Genomic DNA, 20,885 nt, shown 5'->3' on the forward strand with positions numbered 1-20,885 from the left:
GGAGCTTGCTAGATCTGTTAATGGAAGTAGCTCATACCTACACAAAGAAGCATGATAATTAGGGCTATAACCATTCCTTTAACTTTACTTTAAAAATATACTTATAAACAGCATTTTTTATTGAAAAATAATGATGGTAAAAAATTCTAACAGTTCCATAGGCCTTCTTCCTAAAGACTATTTGTGTGTATAACTTAGGAATATTTTTTGTATATATTTTGAATATTTTTTGAATATATGTTTAATCTATTTTTTTCCATAGAACATACAATGCCTACACTATTTTGCAACAAACTTGTCTTTTATGTCTTCCATCTTTAAAAATTATCTTAATAAGATATCTTTTAAATACCTAGGGAATGATCTTGCATCAGTGTATGTCTATGTATATGCATTGTATTCATTACAATATATGATTTTTATATAGATATACTACAATTTATTCCCCTATAGGTGAATATGAAAATTGCTTCTGGAATTTATATACTTCAAACAATCTTCCAAAGACTATTCTTGTATATCCTTATCTTCATGTATTGAAATAATAGCTGTGGGATAATTTTGGTATATGCTATACAGAAGACTAAGAGACAAATTCTTGACTCTTTGATTTGATGCCAAAATGTAAAGTCTTGGAAGTTTATTCCAAGACCATAGAAACTGAGTTTAGCAAAACTATTATCATTTGAATGATCAGAAAACTTTGCTTGAAGGGAAATGGCGGGTCAGCTACTTGGGTTGTAGGGCAAAATGCCTTAGGGAAATAAGCCTTGGATGCAGTTCAAGTACTTATGAGCCTTTGGGAGCTATCCAAAGTACTGAGGAGCTGCCACAGGAAGCAGTCTGTTCCTGTAGACCAGAAACCTCAGTTTCCGTGTGTGTGTGTGTGTGTGTGTGTGTGTGTGTGTGTGTGTGTGTGTATAAAATGTCTCTCCTGCCTTGGATCTTGCCCTTCAGATTCTGACCACTTCTAAGTCAGCTATCACTCCTCAGCCTCTTCTTTGCCTGTTTTTAACTCATTCCATTCTCCATCACCCTCAATCCAAGTCTATTGTGCCTGTTTTTCCAACCAACATCAGCTGTGACTCACTCTTACCATTTAAGTCAGGATTTCATGATAAATAAGCTAAAAATGCATCACTAAAGTCATGGGAATTTGGCTGATTCCTGATAATGGTCTCAGTTTATATATCTATGTGTGTATATATATAGTCAGTTTAAAGTACATCAGAAGATAATACCAGAATATCTTGGAACATTCTATTTGGAGTCTGCTTTCCTTCTTATTATAAAGAATGAACTTCATAATATAACAGAATGACTTATTCATATGTCCAAATTATTTGCAAATTTCTTCTAGAGCAAAGAATTTTTTCTTCCTCCTGAAGGCATGCCAATGGATAACTTCAAAAAGCCAAACTATTCTATTCTATTCTATTAGTTTTGAGATTCAGACCACTTAATACATTGGCTGTTTGTGAGGGAATATCAGAATTCCTGGAGCTTTTCAGCTGGAAAAATGTAGGGGAGATATTTTTCTATATTTTTGGCTCACATATTCTTGGAAATCCTTTCACTAAAGTACTAGGTTATAGGAGATACGACAAAAGGCATAGGACAAAGGAAATCTCCCACCAGAGGACTCAGACTACTGGGGATAGGACAAAGTCTCATATATTTCTCTGATGATGATGAAAGGACGAGGTGGGGAGGAGAATCCTTGAATACAAGAATGAGGACACATAGTCAATATTGACTGGACAAAAGAAAGTTATTAGTTAACATGACTGAACAGTCTAATAATGCACTTTAATTCACAGGCTTCAGATACCCACTATCACCTAGGTTGTCTATTTATTATTTATTTTCATCTTTGCTTCATTTGTGTTGACTTCCATCTCAAATATGTGGTCCCTGGATGACCACAAAAGCTCTAGCCCTACATTCTCCCAGATTCAAATTCAATGAATCCCTTTTCCTACCTTAGTGAAAGTCTAAGACTAATTACTGTCCTGTTATTTTTGCTTTTAGTCACATTGCTTATCCTCAATCACAGTAGATGGGGCATGGAATTTACTATCTATTTATTTATGGATCTCTTCTACTCTGGATCTGGTGAGAAAGTTGATTATCCCACTTATAACAAATTCAGGGATTTCTTATCAAAAGAATGCAGACTGGCCAATAACAAAAACAAAGATAAAATAAGAATAAAAATAAAATACACTACATAATGGGAAGTAGAAAATATACTAAGGGGAAAAACTGAGTAGTGATTATTTAATAATATATTGAAAAACTAACATTTATTAAAGGTTTTAATTTTTTTTAGATTTTATTTATTTATTCATGACACACACACACACACACACACACACACACACACAGAGGCAGAGACATATAGGCAGAGGGAGAAGCAGACTCCATGCAGGGAACCTGATGTGGGACTCGATCCCGGGTCTCCTGGATGACACCCTGGGCTAAAGGTGGCACTAAACTGCTGAGCCACTGGGGCTGCCCAAGGTTTTTATTTGTTTTGTGCCAACTGTTCTTTGCTAGGTTCTTACTAGGTAGGTATTTTTTTTTTATTTTAATAATCATATATAATTATAAAAATGAAGAAATTCTATCTTTTTGTAAAACAAGATATAAATTAGTTTTTTTTATGAACAAGATAGTTACATTTTGTTCCCAATTATCTCTCCCTTTTCTCAAATTAAAGGATTCATTAAAACAAGTGAAACTTGTTCACAGAAACTTATAAAACCTTAGCCTGGGGACTGACATTATGCTTGCTAAAAACAGATATGAATACTTTGTTTCTTCCAAACTTATCATAGGCTTTCAGAATGCACAATGTATAAATAGTGACTTTTTTTTTTTTTTTTTTACCTGGAGAATCCCTTAATCATTCTCTTCCACAATGGCAGGGCTGGACAGTATATAAGCAAAATCGGCTCATTATATTATCCACATAAATCCATCTACAATGGTACTTGATTATTAAGATCAAAGTAACAACCTATATAGGTTGTTTGTATTGTTGGTTGTTGTATTGCTTCCAAAGCCATCTTTTCCTTCAAATTGCCACTGGAACAGAGCAATAATCAGCCCCTGCATTTGGCTCTTTGGATGAACAGGAAACAGTATTACTTTATACTACTTGTCTGTTGTCCATTTTCATTTATTTGTTCCTACTATCCTATACTCATTCTGTTTTTAATACAACTCTGCTAACAATTCTCTTTTCTTCTTCTTAACTTAGTTTTATACCATATCCAATACTTCATTATGATGCTTCAGAAAATTCTCGTCCTGGCTTCACATCACAGTAGTAACATTTTTGAGGTTGCTGGTTGCCCACAATTTTCTTAATTTGCTTTTTACACTCTCTTTATAGTGTAGTAATACTTAATATCTATCATCTACAGTCACCAATTTCTTATTTTATATGGTACCTTTCAAGTTAAATAACTATTTTATCATTAAGAAACTCAAACTCTGGGCAGCCCGGGTGGCTTAGTGGTTTAGTGCCTGCCTTCAGCTCAAAGTGTGATCCTGGAGACCCAGGATCAAGTCCCACGTTGGGCTCCCTGCATGGAGCCTGCTTCTCCCTCTGCCTGTGTTTCTGCTTCTCTCTCTCTCTCTCTCTCTCTCTGTGTCTCTTGTGAATAAATAAATAAAATCTTAAAAATAAAAAGAAACTCAAACACTGATTTGGTTTACTTGAGGAAGAAAATGAATAAAAACACAAAACTAGTGATTAATAAGTAGAATTCTCATCTCTTTGAGTTAATTCTTAAACAATAGAAGGTATCTAGAAGACTGTTGATACACACATATATTGCCCTTTTGAAGTATATTTTCTATACACACTTGTGCAAAGAGATACTAAGAGACATTTTAAAAATATAACTCAAAAATAAGTAACAGGATAATAGGAATTTCTCAATAATTCACACTGAAGTAATGTTGGAAATATAAGAGTAGTTAAGGAAATAATAAGGCTGGAAGAGAAAAAACCTAATAAATTTTATGGGGGAGAAATTGGAGAATTAATGCAAGCTTATATACATCTTATTGTTCTTAAATTATTTCAAAAGTATTAACCTTTTTATCTCCCTCACTACATTGTATTTTCTTTGTGTATCAGGATCATAGAATTTGACCTTTGAAATCCTAGGTCTTTCTGTATGGAGATCAAATTTAGTGGGTTTTGAATATTAAGACTAGGAAGATAGTCAAATCAACTGAATGAACTATATCTGTATCTGTCCACCACTGGAAACCAAGTAACAATCTAATACACAGTCACTTAAGTTATTTATGTGACTGTGACAGGATAACATTTATTAATATCCTGCCTTATCTGAATCACCATGGGAATCCTGTATTTTGTGATGAACCTTCAGAGAGGAGGAGTATTCTAGACAGGCAGCAGAAAAGAGTGGTTATTTGCTTGGGCCCTAATGCCAGACTTCCTGGCTTAGGGTCTGGAGCTGCCACTGACTAGATGTGGGCACTTGGGCAATTTACTCAACCTTTCCATAACTTTAACTAGAGATTATAATGGAATTTATCCTATAGCATTGTTTGAAGAATGAAATGGGTTAATAGGGTAGAGTTTATAGAAACGAGACTGCAACTTACTAAACTTTAAATAAGAGTAAGCAATGATTATAGGTAGGGAGAAGAGGAAAGGTTTGAGAAAAGTTAACATAATATACCAAATAAAAAATCAAGAGAAAGAAAAAGAGGCAGATGGAGTTGGAAGTGGGGAAGACAGGATAAGAGGAAAATTTGGTGAAACATTTTGGGGAATGATAAAATGTGAAGAAGACGGGCTTCTCCAGAGCAGGAAAGGAGATAACAGAGAGAAAACAGGTAGAAAATGTTGCCAAGATTGATCATGAATTACATTTTCTTTAATATTCTCTGAGAGCCATGAATAAAGAATGGGACTGCTTTGTAGATTTATCACATGGAGGGAGAGGATTTGTGTAAATTGGATACTGTTTTAGAACTAAGCCATATAAATTCTCACTTTTATAGGTTTTATTTATATGTTCCTTGATTCTCTGTCTTTGCTGTCCAGTCCTTTTGGTTATTGAGTTAAAGCCATAACCCTCAGAAAATATGAGTGAGAACAGTAATGCAGAGCTTATACTTCGAGGCTCATGGTAGAGAGAGGGCATGAAAACAAAGAGCCTTTTAGCCCCCTTATGAGCTTATAGGTGTTGAGCCAAGGAAATTGATAGGCACATTTTACCGTGATCACTTTCATTAGAAGAGTTCAAGTCCGTCTGAATCTGGAGATGCCTCCAGCTGCTTTTTCAATTGTTTGTGTGATACTCTTTACCATGGTTAGTATAGAAAACCAATTTCAAAAAGCAGTGTAGCTCTGATATGATGCTAATAAGAATGAATTTTAATGGCTTTTGGGAAAGTAAAATAACATATACATTAAAATTAAAAATCCAGATAAACTTTGTTCCATTGATCCAATATCTGGACATCAATTCTAGAAAAATAAAAGCACAATAGTAAGAACATAAATATATATATACACACAAGGAAGTTAGAACTATGTATGGATGAAGTGAAAAAAATTAACAGGCACATATATGATCTCAGTGTGTAGAGATAAAATTGAAGCCTATCTCAAAATACAAGAATATGAGCAGTAAAATATTAAGAGAAAATGTGTAAAAGAAAATGCAACCCATAATTTTACTGTTAATACATTAAAAATGAATATGCAGGAGCACCTGGTTGACTCAGTCAGTTAAGTGTCCAACTCTTCATTTCAGCTCAGATCATAATCTCAGGGTTGTGAAATGCAGCCCAAGTTGGGCTCCTTGTGAGTATGGAGCCTGCCTGACATTCTCTCTGTCTCCCTTTGCCCCTCTCCCCTGCTTGCATGCTTGCTTTCCCTCTAAATAAAGATCTTTTTAAAAAATTAACATATATTTGAAGAAATTATCAATAAAATGAAAAGGTAACCTTTGGAATCAGAGGAAAAAATTGCAAAATATGCATCTGATAAGGTGTTAATATCCAAAATATATAAAGAGTTCATACAACTCAATAGCAAAACAAAACCAAACTAAAAAAAAAAAAATCCAATTTAAAAAGCGGGCAAAGGACCTGATTAGATGTTTTTCCAAAGAAGATATTCAAATGGCCAACAGGTACATGAAAAGTTGCTTAATGTCATTCATCATTAGGGAAAAGCAAATCAAAACCACAGTGAGATATTGCCCCACACCTAATAGAATAGTTTTTACCCAAAACAAAAGAGATAAATGCTGGTGAAGATATGGAGAAAAGGGAATCCTTACAGACTGGGTGGGAATGTATATTAGTATAGCCATTATGAAAAACAGTATTGAGGGTTCTCAAAAATATAAAAATAGAACTGCCATATGATCTAGCAATTCCACTTCTGGGCATAAATTAAAAGGAAATGATCAAGGCATATCTCTACCCACATGTTCACTGTAGCATTATTTATAATAGCTAAGACATGAAAACAATCTAAATGTCCATCAACAGATGAATGGATACATACATACATACTGGAATACTGTTCAGTTGTAAAAAGAAGGAAGTTCTGTCATTTGTGACGACATGGTTGGAGAACATTATGCAAAGTATAATAAAGAAACACAAATACTGAATGATTTCACTTATGTGTGGAGTCTAAAAACAAAAACCAAACTCAGAAAAAAGGGATTAATTAGACTTGTGGTAACCAAAAGTTTGGGAGTGGTGGTGTGGGGAGAGGGGATTGGATGAAGGTAATCAAAAAGTACAAACTTCTAGTTATAAGATAAATAAATACTTGTTATGTAATCCACAATATGATGACTATAGTTAGCAACTTTCAAATATACCATTATGGTCATATTAAAAGAGTAGAACCCAAACATTCTCATCACAAAGAAGAATTTTTTTTGTAATTATATGAGGTGATGTATGTTAACTAAATAATTTGTGGTAATCATTTCATAATATATGTAAGTCAAGTCATTATGGTGTATACTTTAAACTTATCAGTGGGATGCATGCACCCCAGTGTTTATAGCAGCTTTATCTATAATAGCCAAATTATGGAAACAGCCCACATGTCCATCAACTGATGAATGAATAAGGAAGAAGTGGCATATATATATATATACAATGGAAGGTCACTCAGTCACAAAAAAAGAATGAAATCTTGCCATTTGCAATGACATAATGGAGGTAGAGAGTATCCTACTAAGTAAAAGAAGTTCATCAGAATGTTTGTCAGAAGACAAACATCATGTGATTTGCCTCATGTGTGGAATTTAAGAAACAAAACAAGCAAAGAGAAAATAAAGAGAGGGAGGCAAACTAAGAAAGAGTCTTAACTATATAGAATACACTGATGGTTATCAGAAAGGAGTTGGGTGGGGGATAGGTTAAATGGGTGATGGAAATAAATGGGTATACTTGTAATGAGCACAGGATGATGAATAGGATCACTATATTGTACACATGAAACTAATATTACACTGTATGTTAACCAGAATTTGGATAAAATCTTAGAAAAGAGTATAAAAAATAACTTATACAATGCTGTACATCAATTATATCTCAATAAAACTGGAAAAAATAACAATAGAAATTAACTTTCAAACATTAGAGATGCACATTACCATAAGGTGAAAGTTAAAGATCATGCAAGCTTAAAAGGGGGGTATTGTTTATAATTATGGAGGGATGTTGCCAACTGGGATGATCCTGAGCAAAGAACATCTAGTTATCCTACCTATAATTTGCCCACAGCTGCATGAATATTCAAAACCCCACACAGTTGTCAAGACTACTGAGTTTTAGTTTCTCTGAGCCTTCCAGATAATCAAAAAATGTTAGAATTCATAAAGAGCTTAGAGATATCCTCTAGTTGAGTTACCTAAGTTTATAAAAGAGAAGACTGAAGCTCACATAGGAAAAATGACTTGTCCTAGGTCACACAATTCTTTGGCACTAAACTTATTTACAAAACCCAGGAGTTTGATACACAGTGTAACACTTTACTATACAATTTCATAAATAGTAGGAATACTATAAAGGCACTAGCATCTTTGGGGTGCCTGAGCGGCTCAGTCAGTTGAGCAGCTCTTGATTTTGGCTCAGGTCATGATCTTGGGGTCAGAGAATCAAACCCCACATTGAGTCTGCTGAGATTCTCTCCCTCTTTTTCTGCCCCTCTCTTCTTCAAATTAAAAAAAAAAAAAATCTTAAAAAAATTCTAGCAGCTTCTTATCCAAAGTCAGGATTTCTTGTTTGGGGGTAGATGGTGTTTCCATGTCAGGAATCAATAATGTAAGGTTTTCATTACAAAGTTATTAAGATCAGCCAAGAACAGGGTTTGTATATCTGAGCATAGGACACCTGAGTTTTTATCATAAGTCTCCCATCCTTTAATGAGGTTTACATTGCATCATTTGTGCATGAAGATTAACCACTGGTTCAACAGTCAGATCTAAATAGGGCCAGTAGCAGATTCACATGGTTCCCAGAAAGATAGAGACTATGTTTATAGTCCAAAAGCATCACAAAGATATATGAGCCAGGTGCCAAGGAGACCTAAAACTCTGCCAAAGACATTTAACTTAGTATTAGCCCAGAAGAAGCTTCCAATGAGAAGGTCGTGGCTTGAGATGCCCAGAGTGTAAATGATTCACCCAGGATCCTATAGGGTCAGAGTAAGTAAATAATGTAAATGTTGGTGGTCAGGAGTACTGAAATTTTAAGTGGGTTAGCCAATGTAAGCCTTTTGAGAAGGTGACATTGTGGCAGGATAGAATAGAAGATACAAGATAAAGGATAGGATAGTGGATACAGAGAATTCCCTATGTTCATTATTTGATTTTGTGAGTGTGAGTTCCAGACTTAGACTAGCTGGATTTGAAATCTGAACCCACTACTTTGAAAAAGTGACTTAACCTTTGATGCTGAGTTGTCCTAATCTATGAAATGGGGGAAATGAATTGGCCTTACCTTTAAGACCTTCAAGTTGTTGTATAAATGAGATACTACTCATGAGTAGCAAGCTTGGAATAGGGCCTAATATGCAGTCTGCAGATACTAGATATTAGCTGTTGTTATCACTGTCTGCAGAAGCAGCCTCAGGACAAGCAATGTGCCAGGGACCAGCACCACGAAGGCTGGCACTGGGGCGGCTTTCTCAGTCTCACAGCCTTCAATGCCACATCACTTTCATCATTACTTTGCAATAGGAACATATTGCAGCAAAAAAATCAAAGCCTGTTTTCTCTTCCTTCTAAACTTCTGATGGGCTCCCAAAGAGAGACAAAAGTTTTTCCTCTGTATTTGCCACCCATAAACTAATAGACCCAAAAAGGGAAGAGCATTTATTTATACCAAGGATATTCTTGCAACATAGATTTTCTTAGAGTTGCCAAACTCCTTAGTGACCAGATCCAGATATCTTGGTATTTGTACAGTACCTAGAATAATTCCTTGCTCAAAGTTGCAGATTAATATATATAAATATGATACATATGAATTTATAAATGTTTAACAATTAAATCATTGAAAGATTATAAATATAGGAAGAAGGCTGGCATTGAAAGAATAAAACTACTTGGGGAGTAAAGCTTGTAAAGCCTGATTTGGTTAATTTAAAAAATACATTGAGACGAATGGAAATTACCAGCAAGAGGATGTGGAACCATCTGGAAAAAAGAAACTGAGAGACATTAGCCTAAAACAAGAAAGATGCCTGGAGTGAGAAGGGAATGAAGCAGAAATATAGAGAAAAAGAATAGAAAGTGGCAAGGAGATGAGAAGATGGAAAATAGGTACAAGAGGCATAGAGTTTTATAGGAAGATAAAAACAGTAGATTGAAACAACTGGGTTTTTGGCAACCAGAAAAAAGATAATGAGCATGACAAGCATGAAGCTGCACTGAATGTCTGTTCACAGACTATTTGTGACTCACTGATGCAGCTATTTCACAAGAGATTTAAAAAACTATTTGAGAGAAAATTAAGGATATTGTACACATAGGACTTTTTTATGGTTCATAATGATTATTTACTTTTTGTTACAACATATAAAACTATTATAAACTATGGCAACGATCTTCCTTCAAAATTTTGTGTAAATTGTTTTATTCTATATAAAAAGCACATCAGATTGGAAATGTGTGGAAGGGATGCTTCTCGCATTCAGTTTTATGTCCCCAAGCTAATTCCACTTCCATGCCAAGTGGATGTTGGAAATTTTCCGTTGACTATTACACAAATTTCAAAAAGCCAATCCATTGAGTCAGAGGATAGTTTATGGCCCATTAACAATACATTTGCTTCTCAGAACTGTAAACACGGCCTTATGGATCTTAATGTAATTGTTTAGGACGAGCGTGTTGGCAAGAACTGTTGGAGTCTGTTGACACAGTCTGGAAAGCAATGTGTTTTAAGCAAATCTGCAAAATGTTACCAACTCATTAAGCTAAGAGCTTTATGCCTCAGTGTTCTAAAGTAATTCTGTAAGACACATCCGAACAAGGCTGTATATCCATTTCTGGTTCTGCCATGATTGATGTGAATATAAAAGGGGCTGACTATATTTCTCATTGCATTATGCTGATGGTGTTTCATCATTATTGTTGCTTTTTTTCTTAAACATTATTTTTTCATTCTGTTATAGAACTAGAAGAATACAGAGGAGCATTTATATGCATTCTATGGAATTGATTTCACTGTGTTGAAATATGCCATAGGAAGTGCAAAGGTGCATCCAAAACTATGTTCCACAGATGTAGTACTAACACAGATACACTTCCACTCTCCTGTATGTTCCTTTAAAATTCAGTCTTCCATGGATCCTTGCTACCAGAAGAAATTTTAGATATCATATAGTCCAACCCTGTCCCCACTGAAGCAACACTTTCTAGAGTATGTCTGTTGGAGAGACTAAAATTCAGTACATTTCAAGTAAGGCAGTCTTGATTCAGTTAAAGTGTTTTCAAGCACAAATGGAAGAAACATAATTCAAACAAGGGGAATTGGTTCCTAAAACTGAAAAATTCAGCAGTGTTTCTCATTTGCAGCATGGGTGGTTTGAAGGTCTCAAAGTATATTACCATCTCTCTTCATCTCTTAATCTTGCTTTTTTTCCACATGACTTTCTTCTCTGTCTGCCTTTTCTTTGAGGTACCACTCAGGAGTCAGCATTACATCTTAATATCTCCATGGCCAGCACAAAGGGAAATTCTGTTTCTAACAATTCAAGTCTAAAGTTCTGGATTTGAGTGTAGCCAAATGACTTGCATCACAAACCCACCTCTAAACCAAACACTGGACCCAGGGAAGAAGAAAGATATGGAATGCTCAAGTTAGGTCATGAACTGACACAAGAGGCAACCACCAAACCAGGGCGATTTGGTCACATAACCGATCTGGCCTAGATTATTTACAATTGTTTTCTTTCTTTCACTCTCACCAACACAGTGAGGCACAATTCTCTCTTTTACCTCAACAGTCGATTCCTTCCTTTCTACTGATACTGCCTTAATTCAAATTGTCATTGAGACTTTCCCTGGCACTATATTTAGAGATAGACTGTCTCTAGTCTTCTCCTCTTTAAACTGTTTATACTGTTGCCAGAGTGATTAAACTCATATTTCTCTTCTGCCCCACACCAATCCAGCCATCCCTTTTAATATCTTTCTTTTTCCTTCTCAAACTCTACCTTAAGTCAAGATTGGTATTTCTCTCTTCCACTATCCCATAATTTTCTCTATCTTAATTTACATTAGGTCTTAGTTGCCTATGTCCTCCACTGGATTATGAGTAGTTAGAAGGCAAAAACCATACCTCATTCATTTTTATATCCATAAATATACTGAGCCTGAGGTCTTACCCAAAGTCTTTCAATAAGTGCTAGCCAAATTTAGTGAAATATGGAACTGTCCAATTTAACAATAAGTGTTTTAAGAATGCAGTCTGGGCCAAAGTACTCAAGGAAAGGCACATATATTGGTATGTAAGATTTTATACCTTACTAAGTGAGAGCCAAAGGTAGGTCCCAGTGTCTGCTCAACATCAGGAGATACTTTTCCATGGGTCTCTTGTATTTCTATCAATCTTGCAGGTGAAACACTGATGGCTTTATTCTGATCTATATTTTCAAAAATGTTTTTTTTTATTTTTTTTTCAAAAATGTTTTTATTGAAAACATATGGCCATTGAAAACAGAGATAGTACCTCCCTCTACTGCAAAATGCATGTTAGCTTATGGTGCATTATAAAACATTCACGTTTCCTTAGGGTTTCTGTTCTGTATGCAACCCACTGCATGTGGCCCTGAGTTAGTCCTCTTCACAGCATCCTGTGGGCATTGGGATTCAGGAAACTGATACAAGGAAATGGTGATTCTGTGGCTAGTTTATCTCAATGGATAGTTTAAACATCTAGGATAAGGTCAACAATTTGCTTATAATATCTATAGAGTATAGCAAGAACAAGCAGCAAATTGTCAAATTATAGCTACAGTTATTGACCACCTATTATGTATCAAGTGCATTAAATGAATTCATTGCATTCTGTATTCCTTATTAAATACTACCACCACTTACCAAGTTGTATAAGCAGAACACCTGGGTTTCTTCCTTAAGTTGTCACTCTCACTTTCCTCTATGCCTAATTAGGCTTGTATTTCTAGAAATCTTTATTTTTTTTTAATTCTTTTCATATCCACTATTTCTATCATAATCTCTCTACCCAGTTAATGAGATAATCTCTAGTCTTCTCTCTTCTCCCCATCTTGGGATCCCTACCATCACTTCTGTGTACAGAATAAGAATAAACATTCAAAAATGGAAATAGGACAAAATTACCTTCTTAAAAAGACTAATGTTGACTTCCATTGCCCTCTGGATATAACCTATATTCCTAAACTCCAGCTGCATTTAACAGAGACTCTGAATGCTGTGCATTAAATTAAATAGAAATGTATTTCTCTCAGGTATCATTTTAGAGATAGACCATGGTGGTTCTTCTCATTGAAGTTACCAAGCAAGAACATGCTAAAATGATCATGATTTATCTAAGTTGTATACTTCTAGATAAGCCAGTTTTTCTGGTCTCTACCCCATCCCTCATGAGAATAAGAGTAGAAAGTTTTTGAGAAACCTTCTATTCCTGACTTTCTCTGATTACAGGAAAGATAATCTTATAGAAATTTAGTTAAGAAAATAATAATGATCTTTTATTACTGAACTATTCCCAAAGGCTGGGCATATAGGTCTCTCTGTGCCTTTTAACTAGTTTTATTTTTTAAATTAATATTTCATACTATCTAATCCTCTTCATAGTATTTGTGGAAGCAGGATGACTGTAAATACATGAAAATTTTTTCTAGAATTTCTTTAGAAAGACATTTGCAGGGACCACTCTTAAATGGATAATGATATCAAGAGTTTGTTTCAGCTTTGCCGAGAGCTTGTGCTCTCAGAAGCAATCCTTGATGTATTTTTACAAAGAAGCAAAGGAGCATTGTGTCCTAATTATAACAATGATTGTACAGTTCTAAATAGGAACACTTGGTAACATAAGAACTGATTAAAAATGGTGGTAGTGGTAGGGAGGGGGCTTTGAATGCAAGGGAAATCCCAAATATTTATTACCTTTTATTCTTTTAAAAAGATATTTTAGTTGATATACCCATTGCCCATTTGTTTTCCCTTTCATCTTTGCAGGAACATGGAATCAGAAAATTGAAATCATCTACATCTAATTAAAATATACATGATCTGGGATGCCTGATTGGCTCAGTCAGTCAAGCATTTGCTTTTTGCTCAGGCCATGATCTTGGAGTCTTGGGATGGAGCCCATGTCTGGCTCCATGCTCAGCATAGACTCTACTTCACCCTCTGTTCCTCCTCTGCTCATGTTCTCTCTCCAATGAATAAATACATTCTTTAAAAAATATACATGATCTGTTTCTACATATGTATTCAAATAGAGGTATAAAGCTTGGAGATAAGGGGATAAATTAAATCTTACATCTTGGAAAAAAAACTTCATTAAACTTTAAAGAAAGTATCTTGGGTGAGGGAGGGTGCATGCTTACTGACCTTAGGTTATAGAGAAAACAGTCTTTTTCTTTTTACATACGTTCTTGCAATTGTAAAAATTGCCTCATGGCATATAATATATTGACTTTGGCAGCTTGCATATACCTAGTCTTGCCAATACAGTTATTTGGAATTAAACTTTCTTTAAAATGTTTAATTGGAAGCCTTAAATTGCTCAGCAGACTCACAGCCCTATTGATTGCATGTCTCCCAAAGGGCACCTCTTGACCACAAACCTCCAAAGTGCTAATTGTTTTACTGCCCAAAGCTCTAAGTACCAAAAGGTTGTGAATTGACTTGATGCCTGACTCAGTTATTCATTTACAATATATTTACATCACATATTATTATACAACAATCACAGACACTCTGGTGTTCAATTCAGAATGCCTGCCTTAATTAGTCCCAAAATTTATTTTAATGTGAAATGACTTGCCCCTTCCCAAAGATTTTGAAATCTGGAAAGTGAGGGTGATGGTGGTCAATAGGGATATATGTTGAGCATAAGGCCTAGAAGCAATGCTGACAATAAAGTTTTTTTTATTTTTTTTAATGAAATTTGGGAGATGCTTGCATTCCTTTCACTTCTGGACTTCCCTCTGTCCTGCAAAACGTTGTGGATGGGGCAAGAGTGCAACATAATCCATAAGTAGTTTTGAACATTGACAAGGTATCCTTAGCCTTAAAACAAGATATTGAGTTTTGCATCATTGAAAAGTTATTTTAAAGGTATTTATTTATAAAGTGGGTAGAATGAAGGATATATAACCTCTATGACAAAATTTCCAATTAAAAGGAATATCTCACAGAAGGAAAAAATGCATGGGAAGCAGGCTGGCAGTAGACTTTTCAATTATGTCAAAGATTCTCTTCTCTTAAAGAAAAATATGGGTCAAACCAATATTTTATTTTTGCCATCAACTGATGTCAAAAGAAGCAAAAGATGGCATAATTATTTATGAGATAAAGATACATACTTGAGGCATGACAGGTTCATATGACCCACTTATCACCTTAAATACACAATCTCTGTGTAGTTTGCATTAATCTATTGATCTGCTTATTAATCACAAACAGAAAATTGCTTCATTCATTTTTCAGTATTGAGCATAAAATGAAATTACCAAATAAATGTCAAATACCTAGCAAATTGGAGGCTCTCTGGCTTCAACCCTCACCTTAGTGTTTACTACTAATTTTATTTTATTTTATTTTTATTTTATTTTTTTTAATTTTTATTTATTTATGATAGGCACACAGTGAGAGATAGAGGCAGAGACACAGGCAGAGGGAGAAGCAGGCTCCATGCACCGGGAGCCCGACGTGGGATTTGATCCCGGATCTCCAGGATCGCGCCCTGGGCCAAAGGCAGGCGCCAAACCGCTGCGCCACCCAGGGATCCCTACTACTAATTTTAATGTGCTTTCTGATATAACAAAATAGAACCACTTACTCATCTGTAGGTATCCTCTTATGCTTGTTCACTTCCACGTCTTTGCTATTGCTGGTCTGTTGTTCTGGAAAACATTTTTTCCTAAATTTCCACAGTCAAAAACTTAACTATCTTTTAATTCCTCTTTAAATATCATTTTCTTGGTCCACCACTGTTCTGTCTTGGGGGAGAGAAATGATTCAAGTAAGATTGGAAGAATACTATTTTCTTCCTGTTGTGCAAAGGGGCCTAAGAGCAGAAGTAGAACAGTTACAAGGCTGATGGGATAGCCTAAGAAAGAGACAATAATGACCTGGAACAGAGAAAATCAATGGAGAAGGTGTGAAATGGGCAGATTGCATATATATTTTAAAAGTAGAATTAATTGATCTTCCTCATGAATCAGATATAGACAATTAAGTTGGAAATGTATATTACAGACCCAAACTGATAATAAAGGAAGGCAACTGGATACAATTCTGGATCTCAGAGGAGAATGTCAAGGCTGAAATTAGGAATATGGTCATTAATAGCACAGAATACCTTTAAAAGACATAAGAATAGCAGCTATTATCTAGGGAGATATGTAGAGAGGAAAGGACTCTGAAAGGACCAGAAAGGCAAAATGAAACAATGGTCTGATTTTGCAAAATCTTAGATGCTAAGAAAACATGGGAAAATTATCCATTGATTCTGGAAGCCTGGAAATCACCTGGAACTTTGACAAGGTCTTTGATCAGAAAATTTTTACATAGAATTATGAACTGAAGTTCAGAAAATAGAAAAAAAAAAACAAGTGTAACAACAGATGAAAGCTGAAAAATAGGACAAAACTAATTGGACAATGTGGTGTTGTGGCAAGTTTCTCTTCTTTCATATGGAAGAACATGTCCATTAACGATCCAGTGAAGAAAAGAAGACTGAAGATACAAGAAGAGGAAGTCAAGGCAGCACATGTTTTAGAAAGACTCTAAAGATTTGACCCAAGGGACAAGGAAGGAGGTAGTGGCCTTTGGCCACAGAAATGGCAGTCTAAAAAAAAAAAAAAATGGCAGTCTATCATTTTATTCTGAAGAAGAGAAGATAGATGCAGGGGTAGCTAGAGCACAGATTTCGTTGTGGGGATGTGAGAGCTGGGAATCAGATAGCTTCTATTTTTGTCAATAAAGTGCTGGTTAAGGTCTTCCAGCATGGGAGCTGCAGAACATAAACCTGACTCCTAGAGGAGAGAGGAGAGTTTTTAGGTGTTGCCTCTGAAAGTGGGAAAGTGAGTTTATTGCAGAAGCAGATAAAATTTCATGGGTACTATTGTGTGCCCAATTGAGATTTGAAATGGAAACTTCTCAACCTGATTTTGTGATTTTCTTCACTCACATTCAACTGCATCTGGAAAGATGCAGAAAAGATCAGATTGCTTTTTCACTTTACATTATAGTTAAATATTTACATTTCTTATTTTTCCTCTATATAATAAAGTGATAAAGAAGCAATATAAAAAATATACGATTCCATCTGTATTCTCCATAGCACTTAGCACATTGCAATCTCTTAATAAATTTATCAATATGTTTTGGAATGAATGAACATTTTCCTTGCTGTCTTTGCAAATCAGGTAAAGGTTTTTCTTTGTTTTTGTTTTTCTTTAAAAAAATTGAATACTATTATTAATCATTGTTAATGAAACGAATGCAATACAAGAATGTCAGGCTTTTAAAATCAGATTTAAAATAAAATACTTGGGTTTTGTTTTGTTTTGTTTTGTTTCTTGGGGTCTTTTTTTTTTTACATTCCTTTCAGTCTGTCAAGAATCTTAAAAAAATATGTCATATTGAATCTTCCAAAATTATATCCCAAGGTGGAGAAGCACAAGAGTGGCTGAGAGACAAAATAGAGATGCAGAACATTTCAGCAGATTGCCTCATTGGACTGTAAATGGTGTTGAGACAGTAGATAGTGAAGTCTTGGTGGTAGCCTGAATTTCTTGCTGCAAATGCCAAACTGAATCATAAAATAGCTAAAACTGTGATGCCTTCTTTTCAAGCAATGTGACCTGAAGCTAATCTTGATATGGAAACCTGTTTACATATTAACAGAAATCCTAACATTTAAAAGTCTTACTATGAGATCTCAAGTTGCTTTCAGTATTTTGGTAACTTTGAGTTAAAATATTGGCATAAATTCATAGTAAGCATAATGGGTTTAGGAAACATGTCTTCAAGACTTACTGTTTAGAAACTATAATATGCATATATATTCACCACAACACAACACAGAACCATGACCTGTCACTTTGGGAAATGAAGGCTGGCAGTTGTTATTGTTTTCCCTTTAATTGGCCTTAAAATAATCCAAGTAAGTGATAGTATTCTCAAAGACTCATATATCTGACAACTTGTCTTTATCTGAAAAAATATAAGTTAAAATAAAAGAGCCAAAATGAAATGATGAATAGGAAAAATAACTAGTGAAAAGTATTTGGGGAATTATTTGGCTTTTCTTTCTCTTCTCTTCATGTCCGTAGAGAAATAGAATACATTAACTAATTAACTTTGATCCTGTTAAGGGAAACTTCAAAAAGAGAGATTTGCTTATGAAAATATAGTCTTATCATAACATGCTGCTTATGTACTTGTCAAGTTCTTGTACATGCACACAAACTAAAATGCCATCGTTCATTCAACTTACATTTATTGAATACCTATTATGGGATTGACAATGACTATAAACAAGGAACAAAAGGCAATATAAAGACAATGACTAACAATGTTCAGATTGGATGGTCAGTAAAGGCCTTGCTGAGGAGAGGATATTTAAGCTAAGATCTGGATGATAGAAGGGAGCAGTGCATGGAAAGGTCTGAGATATCTTTCAAGTAGAGGCAGTAGAGAGTAGCTTCAGCATTTTTATATGAGAAGATTTTAGGGATTTACTCTTTAAGAGGAGAACCAAGAGAGTCCTGGTATCCTATCATTGTATAACAAGCATACTTCTCTAAATCAGACTACATACCCATTTATTTTAGCTAGATAGTAGAAATAGACTAATAGAAAAAATATGATGATGTTAAAGCCCTCATTCAGTGTTTGATGAGTAAGATCCCTTCACGCTGCTCTCTGGGAAGGAAGAAATAGCAAATACAGGAGTCACAGGGTAGGAAAGCATCAGTGCAACTGGAGTTTTGGAAGAAGAGTGGTGTGAGAAGAGATGAAATGAGGTCAGGAAGGAGAGAGGCAGCAGATCATGTGGAGGATTGGGGCTAGGCCAAATTAAGATATATGTCTTTTATTTTGAGTGTAGAGAGCAGCTGTTGGAGGGTTTTAAATAGATGGATAATGTGATTTTACTTATGTTTATTTATTCTGCTTTATGAGGAAAGGATTAAAGATGTGCCCAAGAGAAATCAACTATATCAGTTGGGGCTGTGACATTGGCTGGGCAGTGATGAGGCTTGAATAGGTTGGAGACAATGCAGACTGAGACAGGATAGCTGGTATGGAGGCAGAGCATGCCAAGTGTATAAAGGACTGCATATTGGGAGGTAGCAACAGGGAAAATGATAGCCTCAGACTCTTAATCAAAACCAGAAAAAAAGTATATGTGTCTTTTTGTGTGGGTGTATGATTGTTGATAATTTATATTTTAATACAACTGTATACTAGTTAAAATTGATGTCATCAAGTTTCATTGTCTCCCAGTTATACTAATTTTGAGAGCAAGATATAATGTCAACATACTCAACTAAAGTACTTCCTTTGATTTGTTAGTGATTCCAGTGTAAAATAAATAATATAGTGAGCTGCTAAGGAAGAAAAATTAAAATAAAATTTATTAAAAAGTATGAAGTAATTTCTAATCTCTTTTGTATTCATTTGTGTCATTAGCTACCATATACGTTAAAAATTTATAATCTCTAGATAATTTTACAATTGTTGGAGGCTTACAAGATCTTAAATTTGAAACACAAAGCAACTAGGATATTTTTATATTATACCAGTGCACATGATATAATATCTTTTAAATATTGCTATATGATATTTACAAATATATGGTAGCAGACTGAAAAGCACTTCTCTATCAATTATCATTTTCTTTTACAGCAATTATGTGAAATGCCAGAATAGTCATTATGATTATTAACCCACTGAGAATACCAAGACTTAGGTTAAATGACTTGCTCAAGATTGCACAAATAATCACAGAAGAGCCTGACTCAAAACTCATGACTCCAGCTCTAAATAAATAAAGCTAAATAAAGCTACCTTTCAATTATAGGGAAAACGCTCACACACACAAATACAGAAGTAGGTTTTAATTTAGAAGTATGCTTATACATAAGCTAATTTATCATATCTACTAGGAAACATATCTACAACATATGTTAATGCCATTGGATGACAGTGATATTTCTGGATAAAATATAGATCTAAAAATATTTTGGAAAATTATAAAAAGAATTTGGATAAATAGGTCTTCTCTAGAAAAATATTAAAAATTTAAGTCTTTAATACATTTTGAATTAATTTTTGTCAGTGGTGTAAAATAGGGGTCCCATTTCACTCTTTTGCATGTGAATATAGTTTCCCTAAGACCTGTTACTGAAGGGAATATTCTGGCCCCACTGAATAATTTTGGCTCCTTGTCAAATATTATTTGACCACATATGCATGGGTTTATTTCTGGGTTTCCAACTCTATGTATTGGTCTATGTGTCTGCTTTTATGCCAGTACTATACTGTTTTGATTACACCAGGTTTGTAATATAGTTTGAAATCAGGAAGAATGATGCCTCCAGCTTTGTTTTTCTTCAGTATTATTTTGACTATTCAGGGTCTTTTGTGGTTTCATACAAATTTTAGAATTGTTTTTTTCTTTCTGTGAAAAATGTCATTGGAATTTTTTTGTCATTGGAATTTTGATAGGGATTACATTTGAATCTATAAATGGCTTTGGGTAGATTGTATATTTTTGTTTGGTCGTTTTTTTGTTGTTTTGTTTTTTTGGGTGGGTTCCTTCAAATTTTCATTTAAATTCCAGTTAGTTAACATGCAGTGTAGATTTCAGTGATTCATCTACATAAAACACCCAGTGCTCTTCACAAGTACCCGCCTTAATACCCATCATGGATTTAACCCATCTCCCCACCCATCTCCCATCCAGTAACCTTCAGTTTTTCTCTATAGTCAACAGCCTTTTTCTTGGTTTGCCTCTTTTTTTTTTTTTTTCTCCTATGGTCATTTGTTACATGGGCATGTGGTATCTTTCCATATAATTGTGTCTTCTTCAATTTCTTTCAACAATATCTTACAGTTTTCAGTGTA

The 20,885-nt window shown here is 34.7% G+C and overlaps 1 long non-coding RNA gene across 15 annotated transcripts in view; it reads left to right on the forward strand.

The window, feature by feature from the left end:
- LOC102154812 overlaps positions 1-20,885 on the forward strand; it is a 171,804-nt gene that overhangs the window by 117,758 nt on the left and 33,161 nt on the right. Inside the window, exons 8-9 of one of the 15 annotated variants that reach the window (XR_005356773.1) lie at positions 10,706-10,789; positions 13,758-13,884. The exons of 13 other annotated variants lie outside the window; for them this stretch is intronic. This is a non-coding gene — a long non-coding RNA (uncharacterized LOC102154812). Of the gene's footprint in view, positions 1-10,705; positions 10,790-13,757; positions 13,903-20,885 lie in introns of those variants that run through there. One more of the 15 variants, XR_005356772.1, reaches the window with a different exon arrangement.

The sequence above is a fragment of the Canis lupus genome, chromosome 3 (genome assembly GCF_011100685.1).
Source record: "Canis lupus familiaris isolate Mischka breed German Shepherd chromosome 3, alternate assembly UU_Cfam_GSD_1.0, whole genome shotgun sequence".
NCBI classification, from domain to species: domain Eukaryota; kingdom Metazoa; phylum Chordata; class Mammalia; order Carnivora; family Canidae; genus Canis; species Canis lupus.